Consider the following 11,898-nt stretch of genomic DNA (forward strand, 5'->3'; position numbering starts at 1 on the left):
AAAATTAAATGATAAAATTTAAATTATAATTACATATTCCATATACACTATTATATGCATGTTATGTTTATAAAGCGTAAATAGTATGGATATTTTCAACTATGTATGTCAAATGATACAAAGTGTTTTCTAATCTTCTTTGCTAGCTTGGTTTCTTGGCTCGTATGACAATCTTTTCAGTCGAATCTATCTCTATATTTATTATATTTATTATATAATATTCTGTTTTTTTTTCTTTTTTTTTTCTTAATCCTTTAATATACAAAATATCTCCATCCGATAATTCCAAATAAAGATATATTTACTAACAAGAAAAATAGTTACCACCGCGGGTGTTGATATAAGCAAAATGTTAGGGCACACACTTCGTCCGAAGTGATGGAACGCTCAATCTACGAAGTCATCAAATAGAAGATCGGATATATATGTGAAAAGGCTTTGAATAAAGTAATGCTCTGCACTATGCCTCACATTTTTAAATGTTCATTCAACACTGTTAACATGTGGCTTGTCTCATAACGTTGAAGATGAGAAGAAACATATCTTTTTTTTAGTGTAATCACAGAAAGAATTTTCTCTTAGAATGTAGGCTGAAAATCATGTTTTTATATTATGGATGGGTTCTGTCATGGTTTGCCAATATCAATCAGCACACAGTCTCGATCAATGATCAGTCTCTTACTTGAGAATCTCTAATCGCAATAATATCGAAAGGCGTTTCTCCCTCCCATCTTCGTTTGATTCACGGTAAGATCTACGCAACACGTATTATGATAATGCCGCGCCAGTATTGAGAGATTGCGGGATTTTTTGCGCATGCGTATTAGCGCGCAGTGGTCAACATGATTATACTTTACATGCTCGTATGTAGATTGTTTCGCATAAGGCGCTTTCTGGGCTACACTTGCATGAAAAGAAGTTACAACGCAGTTGCAACACAAATGTATCTATGTAATAAAGCAGTCGACTGCAAACGCATAAATTTATATATTTTATTTAATTTTTAAGAACCTCTAGAGACTATTTTCTTTAATACATATTATTCTCTTTCTATATATATAAAAGATTTGATACCTGTATTTCGGTGAGAATTGTACGCTGCTAATTATCTGAACGGCTCACGTTACTACGCATGCGTCAGAAATCTCGTAATCTCTCAACACTGCCATGTACCGCGCCCGACGAAGTATCTCGTTCGTCTCACAATCAGTTTGTCTGTTAAACTGGTCGTGTCACGATGGATTTATCGTGGCTTTCGTCGCCCTCTGCGCTATTATTGATTACTCTGGTCGCCATCGGCGTCCTGAAAATTGTCGCTGTGGTGCATCATACATATTTTTATTGGAAGAATAAGGGTGTACCTTACCTGCCAGATTCGCTATCATCTTTTACGTCGGGTTGGAAATTGATTCTGAGTCGCATCAGTTTTGTCGATCATTTTCAATATGTATACAATTACTTTCCGGACGCAAAATATGTTGGAATAATGGATTTCGGCACGCCTGGCGTCCTAGTGCGCGATCCTGAGCTGATCAAAGACATCATGGTAAAGGATTTTGAATCTTTCCCGGATCATCGCAGCTTCGTCGACCCAACTGTGGAACCGCTATTTGGCAAGAACATCTTTTCCTTGCGCGGAGATCGTTGGAGAGAAATGAGGAATACATTAAGCCCCACTTTTACCGCCAGCAAGATGAAGTTCATGTTTGATCTGATATCGGAATGTTCTCACAATTTCGTTAATTATTTGGTCGATCATCCGGAAGTTTGTCATGCGATCGAAACGAAAGGGGCCTTTCGACGATACACTACCGACGTAATTGCTACAACAGCCTTTGGCATAAGTGTGAATTCAATGAAAGATCCAGACAATGAATTCTATATAAGAGGAATAGAGGCTACCAAATTTTTTTCTGGACTGCTAATGATGGCTAAAATGATTTTATTTCGCGCGTGTCCACGATTCGCTAAATTAATAGGTCTGTCTCTTTTCTCGCCGGATACCAGCGAGTTTTTCAAGAAGATCGTGGGGGAAACCATTCGAGCGCGGGAAGAGCAAGGTATCGTCAGACCGGACATGATTCATTTATTAATGCAGGCTCGGGACAAAGAAGGTGCCGGTGTACATAAAATGACATTGGATGACATCGTTTCGCAAGCCTTTATCTTTTTCTTCGCTGGTTTCGAAACATCTGCGACGCTGATGTGTTTCGCTGCTCACGAGCTGGCAGTTAATCAAGATGTGCAAGATCGTTTACGCGAAGAGGTACAACAGCATCTTGCCGAAGGAAACGGTGAGATTTCTTACGAGTCGCTGTCGAAGATGTCTTACATGGATATGGTGATCTCCGAGACTCTGAGAAAGTATCCGCCGGCGATCATCACCGATAGACTTTGCGCTAAGAGATATGAATTAGCTCCGTCGCGACCAGGCTGCAAGAATGTGATCATCGAACCCAACAATTTATTGATGTTTCCCATTCACGGTTTACATCACGATCCGAAGTACTTTCCGAACCCGGATAAGTTCGATCCCGAAAGGTTTAGCAAGGAGAACAAAGACAACATTTTACCGTACACTTATCTACCATTCGGTCACGGACCTAGACAATGTATCGGCAATCGATTTGCTCTCATGGAGATTAAGATTCTGATAGCTCATCTTTTACAAAAGTTCACTCTGAAGACTACGGAAAAGACTGTCGAACCAATCGTATACACTAAAAAGTTGTTTGCATTGGAACCTGTTGGTGGATTCTGGATTGGATTAGAAAAGAGAGAAACGTGAAAGTCTTGCATTCAATACATTATCGTATGAGTTGTGTTTGGGAAAACATCGTCGCATTTTTAATTTTTAAGATATTCAACACTCGTGTACTCTTTAGAAGATGATTGACGTGTGAAGATTGGAGTGTAAAGATTGAAGTGTAAAGATTGAAGTGTGAAGAATGACGTAATATATCGCACATAATAGAATTTCCGATGTATCGCGTCATTATGTTTGAAGCGAATAACCAAGTTTTTGCTGGTAAAAAATAAAAAAATTAAATATTACGATAAACATCATGACTTGCGTAGATTTGCAAGTTTATTTGATTATGCCAATCGTTTTTAATGATTTATATAACTTCTGCATTTGTCGCTAAATATGAATAGAATCAATTCGTTAATTCTTCATGTAAGAACGAATATCTCTATCGTGCAAACGTGTTTTGCACATTTTTTTTTGAAATTTTTTATTAGTTTAAATTATGTTTGTTGTAACTTATTATAAATTTAAGCATTCGCTGTTATAGTATTTTAAATAAGTATAACAAAACAATATCATTAATAGAGCTAATGTAGCACGTTGTCACAATATACCATTGCGTATGTGCATTTATAATGTTTTTCAATATCTTTTTATAAGTAAAATTTTTAAATTTTTAATAAAATCAAAAGTCACTATTTTGTTATAGCTATATAAAATATAAACAATCAAATTATAATAAACTGACAAAGCATTTAACATTTTTTATAGCGTATGTGTGACACATTTGGATCAAAGATTGTTATAATAAGATATGATTGTGAATCAGACACGATTCATTCTCTGAGAATAGGTAGTATATAAGAAAATAAAGAAAACAATCAATTACACCTATTGTTAGTGGAAAATGCGCAGATAATCATTAAATTAAATTAATTACCTATACACAAACGTTTACAAATAAAAATTTGTTATTAATTTTGATATTTCTGAGAGATATCTTTTTAATGTTGATAAGAGTATTGATAAGATAAAATATAATATTGTTTTGTTATATTGTTATCGAGAATGATATCATGCGAGAATAATAAAATAATGAAAATAAGATAAATTAAAGCTACTCAGTGCAACAATGTTTTGGATCTTAAAATCCACCTTCATAAATAAATGCAATTTATCCTCTCGTTGCAAGTTTTGAGTGTTTCATGTCAGATATAGTTTGTGACCAGGTTTTGCTCTATATCATTCTCTGATTGTTATTCAGATTTATAATATTTCCACTAGTCTATTTTTATTAATAGTGACTGTTACATGTATATATGTGTATATATATATATATATATATATATATATACACTGAGAGATATAAAAAAATTAAAAAAAAAAAAAAATTTGTTGATTTAATAAAACCGGAAGATTTTATGTTGCCAAGCAAAATTGTTTTGTTGATTCAACAAAATTTTTCCCTCAGTGTATGTATATATCTTTTGTAATGTATACAGAAGAATAAATATAATTATACATTTTATAAAAATATTTTACCGGGGCGTAAATTTTTTTTCACAAGAAAGCTAAAGTCTTTTTCCCTTCTGAAAAACAAAATTGAAACAGAGATAAAACAACTTCTATTATAAATCTCACAAAAATGTTTTATTATTATTGTTTGAAGAACAAAACTTTGGAAAAACTCAAAGAGCAGCTGAAGCGTCACAGGCTGAGTTTTTTCAAAGTTTTGGGGAAAAGATTCTGAAAAATTCCAGACCCTCTCGAGGCGGACCCTGCTACTAATGCTGGAGCTTAAAATAAGGATGATGTTTTTCACAGGTCATCTATTCCTACCGAGAAACAGCGTTCGTTAGGATGAGCAAGAGTAAAGTGAAGCAGAGAGAAGACATTGATCTTCCAGCACCAAAGCAAGAGAAAATACAAAATCTCTGAAATAAAAAAAAAAGCATTGAAAATTCAGTTTCCGATATTTTACCTAAGGCTTCAGTTTCAATCTCGTGATATTTAGACTTGATTTTTTTTTTGGTAAGTGAATTTTACTTCCTTTTTCCGGTTAGTCCTAATTTTAATTGCTCTGCAACTTTCCTTTTTTTCTTCTAAATAAATAAATAATTAAAATAAATATTTAAAAAATAAAAGCAAACTTACATATAAAACGCTAACTTCCAATCAATTTTACATTAATTATCTATAAAAACTCTAATTTAATATGTAGATAATGATATTAATATATATCTAATACATTAATATATCAATAATATTTTATAAATTTGAATAATCGTTTAGTTGATACTTCACGTTTCAAATGTTAATACCAATGCAACATAAATTTTGTTTATTTATATATTTATAAAGTCACGTATATATAAATTTTTGGCACATATTTAAATGTTAAATTATAAGTTATCAAACTATTTACATATGCGTGTTTTAATGAACGTTGAAATCAGGTTTTACAAAGTTTTAGTTTTAAAATTTATGCATGTACAGATTTTGTTTTGTAATATCTATCATTTTTATACAGGAACACCCAAAAAATCATATTCCAGAACTGTGTCGGTAGTTTTATCATCTCGCATGGGTGATTGGTACTGGTGGCTCTATCTCCATAAAACATATGAGAACATATTCTGCGGTAATACTTGTATTAAAAACTTGATTGTCATATATGCAAAACTATTATTTAAGTATTAAGATTTACTAAAATTTCTGTCCTACACAAATAAGATCTGCATAGCTCTTTCTGATGTACAAAAAGAGAGTATAACTCTCAACGATATGTTCGTGCAAGATATCAATGAAACAGATTTCGAATCGTTTCCAGAAAACAAACTGACGAAATTGCAATGTACTTCGTTATTTATGTGCGCGTATTTAAGAAGAAACGCGGGTGCTGTAATTCACACCCATTCGAAATTTATTGCTCTGATGACAATAACACTATGGCCTGGGAAAGAAGTCAGGATCATTCATCTCTAGATGATAAAAGTTATACATTTAAATCGTATTTTTAAGTCTATTGACAGTTAATTTCAAATTGATATAACGACATAAAACTGTTTGATTTACGTAGAATCAACCGAGAGTAGAGTGTATCGTTACGACGAGAAGCTGGTAATATCGATCACAGAAAGCACTCCTTTTGAGAAGAATTTAAAGGCCGATTTAGATAATTAAAACTATCGTTGATTACCCTACTGAGACTTGCGCAGTATTGGTACGCAGACATGGAATTTATGTGTGAGATAATTCTTGGCAGTAGGCAAAAATTATGTCAGTTATTTTACTATCTCATGTCACAATAAAATATTATTTAACGATCCTTGTTTCTTAAATGTCTTTTTCTTTTTACAGGACAGAATGTTACAATTATTTGCTCGTCATCGCAGTTCAAATGAAACAATGTGCCCAGTTTATAAGGCATAAATGATATGGATATTTTCAAATATATATGTCAAATAATGCAAATTATTTTCTAATCTTCTTTGCTAGCTTGGTCTCTTGGCTCACATGACAATTTTTTCAGTTAAATCCATCTACATTTATTATATTTAATATTCTATTGGATGCTAATACTTTCTCTACCGAATTGTAATGGGAAGAGTCTTTCTTAATTCTATATTACAAAATTTCTCCATCCAATAATTCACATAAAAATATTTATAAAAGCATAAAAAGAATAGTTATCACCGCGGGTGTTGATATGAGCAAAGTTTTAAGACACACACATCGTACAAATTGGTCGAGCACTTAAATGTTTATTGTTAACATGTAGCTTGTTGTTTAGCGTTGAAGCTGATATATCTTTTTCTTAATTACACAGAAAGGATTTTCTCTTACAATTTACCCAAAAAATCATGTTTTTATATTTTGGATTTGTTCTGCCCTAGTAGATCAATGATCAGTCTCTAATCGCAATAATATCGAAAAGCGTTCCTTCCTCCCATCTTCGTTTCATTCACGATAAGATCTGCGCAATACGTACTTACGACGCCGCTGCAGTATTGGAAGATTGCGCAAGAGATTACGAAATTTCTGGCACATGCGTAGTAGCGTGTAGTAATCAACACGTGATTATTTTACATGCTCGTATGTAGATTGTTTCGCATAAGGCGCTTCCAGGGCTACATTCCAGGGCGTGGAAAGAAGTTATAACGGTTGCAACGAATGTTATATTCATGTAATAGAGTCGACTGCAAACGCATAAACTATATTATTTAATTTCTGAAAACCTCCAGAGGCTATTTTCTTTAACACATATTATTCTTCAACATACATTATTCTCTTCTTATAATGGGTCTGACGATACCTATATTTCAGTGAGAAATATACGCTACTAATCGTCTGTGGAACAGCTCGCGCTACTACGTGTCAGAATTCTCGCAATCACATTTAACACTGCGCCGCGCTCGACGAAGTATCTTGTTTGTCTCACAATCAGTTTGTCTGTTATACTGTCGTGTTACGATGGATTCGTCGTGGCTTTCGTCGCCCTTTGCGCTATTATTGATTACTCTTATCGTCATCGGCGTTCTGAAAATTGTCGCTGTGCTGCATCATACATATTTTTATTGGAAGAATAAGGGTGTACCTTACCTGCCAGATTCGCTATCATCTTTTATAATGGGTTGGAAAATGATTCTGGGTCGCATCAGTATTATCGATTATTTTCAATATACATATAATTACTTTCCGGACGCAAAATATGTTGGACTAATGGAATTTGGCACGCCTAACGTGCTAGTGCGCGATCCTGAACTGATCAAAGACACCATGGTAAAGGATTTTGAATCTTTCCCGGATCATCGCAGCTTCGTCGACCCAACCGTGGAACCGCTATTTGGCAAGAACATCTTTTCCTTGCGCGGAGATCGTTGGAGAGAAATGAGAAATACATTAAGCCCCTCCTTTACCGCCAGCAAGATGAAGTTTATGTTTGACCTGATATCGGAATGTTCTCACAATTTCGTTAATTATTTGATCGATCATCCGGAAATCTGCCATTCGATCGAAACGAAGGGGGTCTTTAGACGATACGCCACCGACGTAATTGCTACGACAGCTTTTGGCATAAGTGTGAATTCTATGAAAGATCCAGACAATGAGTTCTATATAAGAGGAATAGAAATTACCAAGGGATTTTCTGCCGGACCGCTAGGGATGGCTAAGATGATCCTTCTTGAAGTGTGTCCACGGTTCTCTAAATTAATAGGTCTGTCTCTTTTCCCGCCGGCTACCAGCAAGTTTTTCAAGAAGATCGTGGGGGAAACCATTAGAACGCGGGAAGAGCAAGGTATCGTCAGACCGGACATGATTCATTTATTAATGCAGGCTCGGGACAAAGAAGGTCCCAGTGTACATAAAATGACATTGGATGACATCGTTTCGCAAGCCTTTATCTTTTTCTTCGCTGGTTTCGAAACATCTGCGACGCTGATGTGTTTCGTTGCTCACGAGCTGGCAGTTAACCAAGATATACAAGATCGTTTGCGCGAGGAAGTAGAACAGCATCTTGCCGAAGAAAACGATGAGATTTCTTACGAGTCGCTGTCGAAGATGTCTTACATGGATATGGTGATCTCCGAGACTCTGAGAAAGTATCCGCCGGCGATCATCACCGATAGATTTTGCGTTAAGAAATATGAACTACCTCCGTCGCGACCAGGCTGCAAGAATGCGATCGTCGAACCCAACAATGTATTGACGTTTTTCATTTATGGTTTTCATCGTGATCCGAAGTACTTTCCGAACCCGGATAAGTTCGATCCCGAAAGGTTTAGCAAGGAGAACAAAGACAAAATTTTACCGTACACTTATCTGCCATTCGGTCACGGACCTAGACAATGTATCGGCAATCGATTTGTTCTCATGGAGGCTAAGATTCTGATAGCTCATCTTTTACAAAAGTTCACTCTTAAGACTACGGAAAAGACTGTCGAACCAATCGTATACACTAAAAAGGAGTTTGCGTTGCAACCTGTTGACGGATTCTGGATTGGCTTAGAGAAGAGAGAAACGTGAGATTTTTGTATACTCAATACACTATCGTACGATATATAGCTGTGTTTAAAAAAACATTGCCGCATTTTCAACTTTCAAGATGTTCAACACGTATGCACTTTGAAAGATGATTGTATCTTTTTTTGCGATGTATTACGTCATTATGCATAAAGCGAATAACTAAGTCTTTGCTAGTAAAAAGAATAAGAAAATAATATATTACGATAAACATTATGACTTGCGTAGACTGTCAAAACTTGATTGTAATTATTTTTAATCATTTACATAACTTTCACTTGTCGCTAAATGGTATAGTAGGAATAATAAAGTCAAATCAATATCGTTAATTCTTCAAGTAAAAACGAATATCTTTATCGCGCAAATGTCTTTTGTACACATTTTTATTTCGCAATTTATTATTAGTTCTGTTTGTTGTAATTTATTGTAAATTTGAGCATTTGAGATGTAGTTTTTGAAATAAGTATAACAAAAAGCAATATCATTAATAATGCCGATGTAGCACGCTGTGCTATTGCATATGTGCGTTTATAATATTTATGCATAATAATATTTTCTTATAAGTAAAATTTTTGAATTTCTAATAAATTAAAAATGACTATTTTGCTATAACTGTACAAAATATAAACAATGAAATTATAATAAACTAACAAAACATTTGATATTTTTTATAGCATACGTGACACATTTCGATCAAAGATTGTTAATTAGATATGATTGTGAACCTAATAGCGTTTTTTCTTGGCTGCACTATCGCCCTGCACTGCCCTGCACTACCCAATAGCGTTGCACTAATGTTGCACTAGTGTTGCACTAGTGGGCAATAGTGCAGCCAAGAAAAAACGCTATAAGTCAGATAAAAGTCAGGCTCACTTATTTCGAAATGATAAAAATTATACATTTAAATCGTATCTTTAAGTCCATTGACAGTTACTTTCAAATTGATAACGACATAAAAATGTTCGACTTATGTAGGAATATAGAATCAAAAAGAGGGTAGACGACGAAGAGTGTATTACGACAAGGAGCTGATAATATCGATCATAGAAAGCACTCCTTTTGAAAAGAATTTATATGACAATTTAGATAATTAATAAAACTATCGTTAATTATTTTGAGACTTTCGCAGTATTGGTACGCAGATACAGGACATATGTGTGGGCAATTCTTGGCAACAGGCAAAAACTACGTAAGCTATTTTGCTATCACATGTCATAATAAAATGTATTTAACAATCTTTGTCTTAAATGTTTTTTTTTTGCGGACGGAATGTTACGATTATTTGCTTGACATTGCAGTTTAATGATACAATATAGATTAGATCCGTCGATAACGCAAAATAATTATGAATTAAAGTACCAGGCACATTAGTAAATTAGGATAGTCTGTAACATCAATATAAAATTTATTTTTCTGCCATAATTCTATGTATATTTGAACTATGTACATTTTTTAGACATTAAACGTATATAAAAATTAAAATAAAAAGTAAATTATACAATATTAATTATAATCACATATTCCACATAAGTATACATATACGATGAAAAGGAGTTTACGTTGCAACCCGCTGGCGGATTCTGGATTGGCTTGGAGAAAAGAGAAACGTGAATAAAAAAAATTATATATTACTATAATATAAACATTATAACTTGCGTAAACTCTTAAGTTTATTTGATTATGCCGATCGTTTAATTTATATATAACTTCCATTTGTCGCTATATGGTATAGTAGAGATAATAGAGTCAGTATATCGTTAATTTTTTATATAAAAACATCGCGCAAACGTCTTTCGCACATTTTTCTTTCGAAATTTCTTATTAGTTCAAATTATGTTTGTTGTAGTTTATTGTAAATTTAAGTGTTTGATGTTATAGTATTATATATATTTAAATAAGTATAACAAAACAATATATAATATTTTTCAATAATATTTTTTTATAAATAAGATTTTCAAATTTTTAATTAAATCAAGTCATTATTTTGTTATAGCTATACAAAATATAAATAGTCTAATTATATTAAACTAGCAAAGCATTTGATATTTTTCACATTTTAGCACGTGACACATTTTGGAGATTGTTAATCAAAGATTGTTAATCAGATATGAATGTAAATCAGATATGATTAATTCTCTGAGATTAGGTTGTATATATATATTTAAAAAATCCATTACTTTTAGTCAGTGCAAATTGTGCAGATAATATAATCATTAAATTAATTTTTTACACAGACATTTGCAGTTAAGAATTTGTTATTGATTGCGATATTTCTGAAAGAAATTTTTTAAATATCGATGAGTTTCATATAAGATTATAGGAATGTAATGTTATTTTGTTATCGAGAATGATATCATGCGAAAATGATAAGATAATGAAAATAATAAATCAAAGCTACCTATTGCAATAATGTTCTGAATCTTGAAAGCTACCTTCATATATAAATGCCATTTTTCCTTTTGTAAACATACATTGTTAATTTTATCTTCCTCTATATTTTTATTTTTTATTTATTAGATTTGTTATAATTGAGTTTTTGACATTAACATAGAATGATAATTTATAAATAATAATATGCTTATCAGCACAAGTTATAAATACGTAATTGTAGATATAATCATCTATGGTGCATGAAACATCGTCACGACACATTCGTATCGAATAAACAGGAAAAAGATCGGCGTATTATTCTATAGCTTCTAAACTCTTTTTAATCTTTTATCTTTTATTGTTTTCTATAACATTGAATATTATCAGATTTCATATTTTAAGTTAAAAGATCTATCACAAGAAGATCACAAAAAAATAAAATCTATATTTATGAGATGTTAAATAATTTTATATAATAATAGTAAAGGCTCATATAAGATTAGAAATCAATCAAAGAAAGATGGAGCACGGAGCCGTAACAAGGTGTTGGTGTTTATATATTCTATACTTATATACGTATAAAGAAATAACGAATTGTAATGTACATACCGTACATATACATATATTCCAATTTAATAAACTGCGCGCCGCAAATTTGTCGGACTTGAAACATAAACTATCTTGATGGAACATTAATACCCTCCCCTACCCCGGAATTAAATCTGCACAATTTAATTGTTTAAAAAACGTCAAGA

At 32.8% G+C, this 11,898-nt stretch overlaps 2 pseudogenes; both read left to right on the top strand.

Moving 5' to 3' along the window:
• Window positions 1-1,191: 1,191 nt before the first annotated feature.
• LOC143897032 (cytochrome P450 9e2 pseudogene) lies at window positions 1,192-4,285 on the top strand (annotated as a pseudogene).
• A 2,843-nt stretch (window positions 4,286-7,128) lies between these two features.
• Window positions 7,129-11,239, top strand: LOC143897036 (cytochrome P450 9e2 pseudogene; annotated as a pseudogene).
• The last annotated feature ends 659 nt before the right edge of the window (window positions 11,240-11,898 follow it).

This window comes from Temnothorax americanus, unplaced genomic scaffold (genome assembly GCF_048541705.1).
Source record: "Temnothorax americanus isolate GAGA-0224 unplaced genomic scaffold, ASM4854170v1 Scaffold2, whole genome shotgun sequence".
NCBI lineage: Eukaryota > Metazoa > Arthropoda > Insecta > Hymenoptera > Formicidae > Temnothorax > Temnothorax americanus.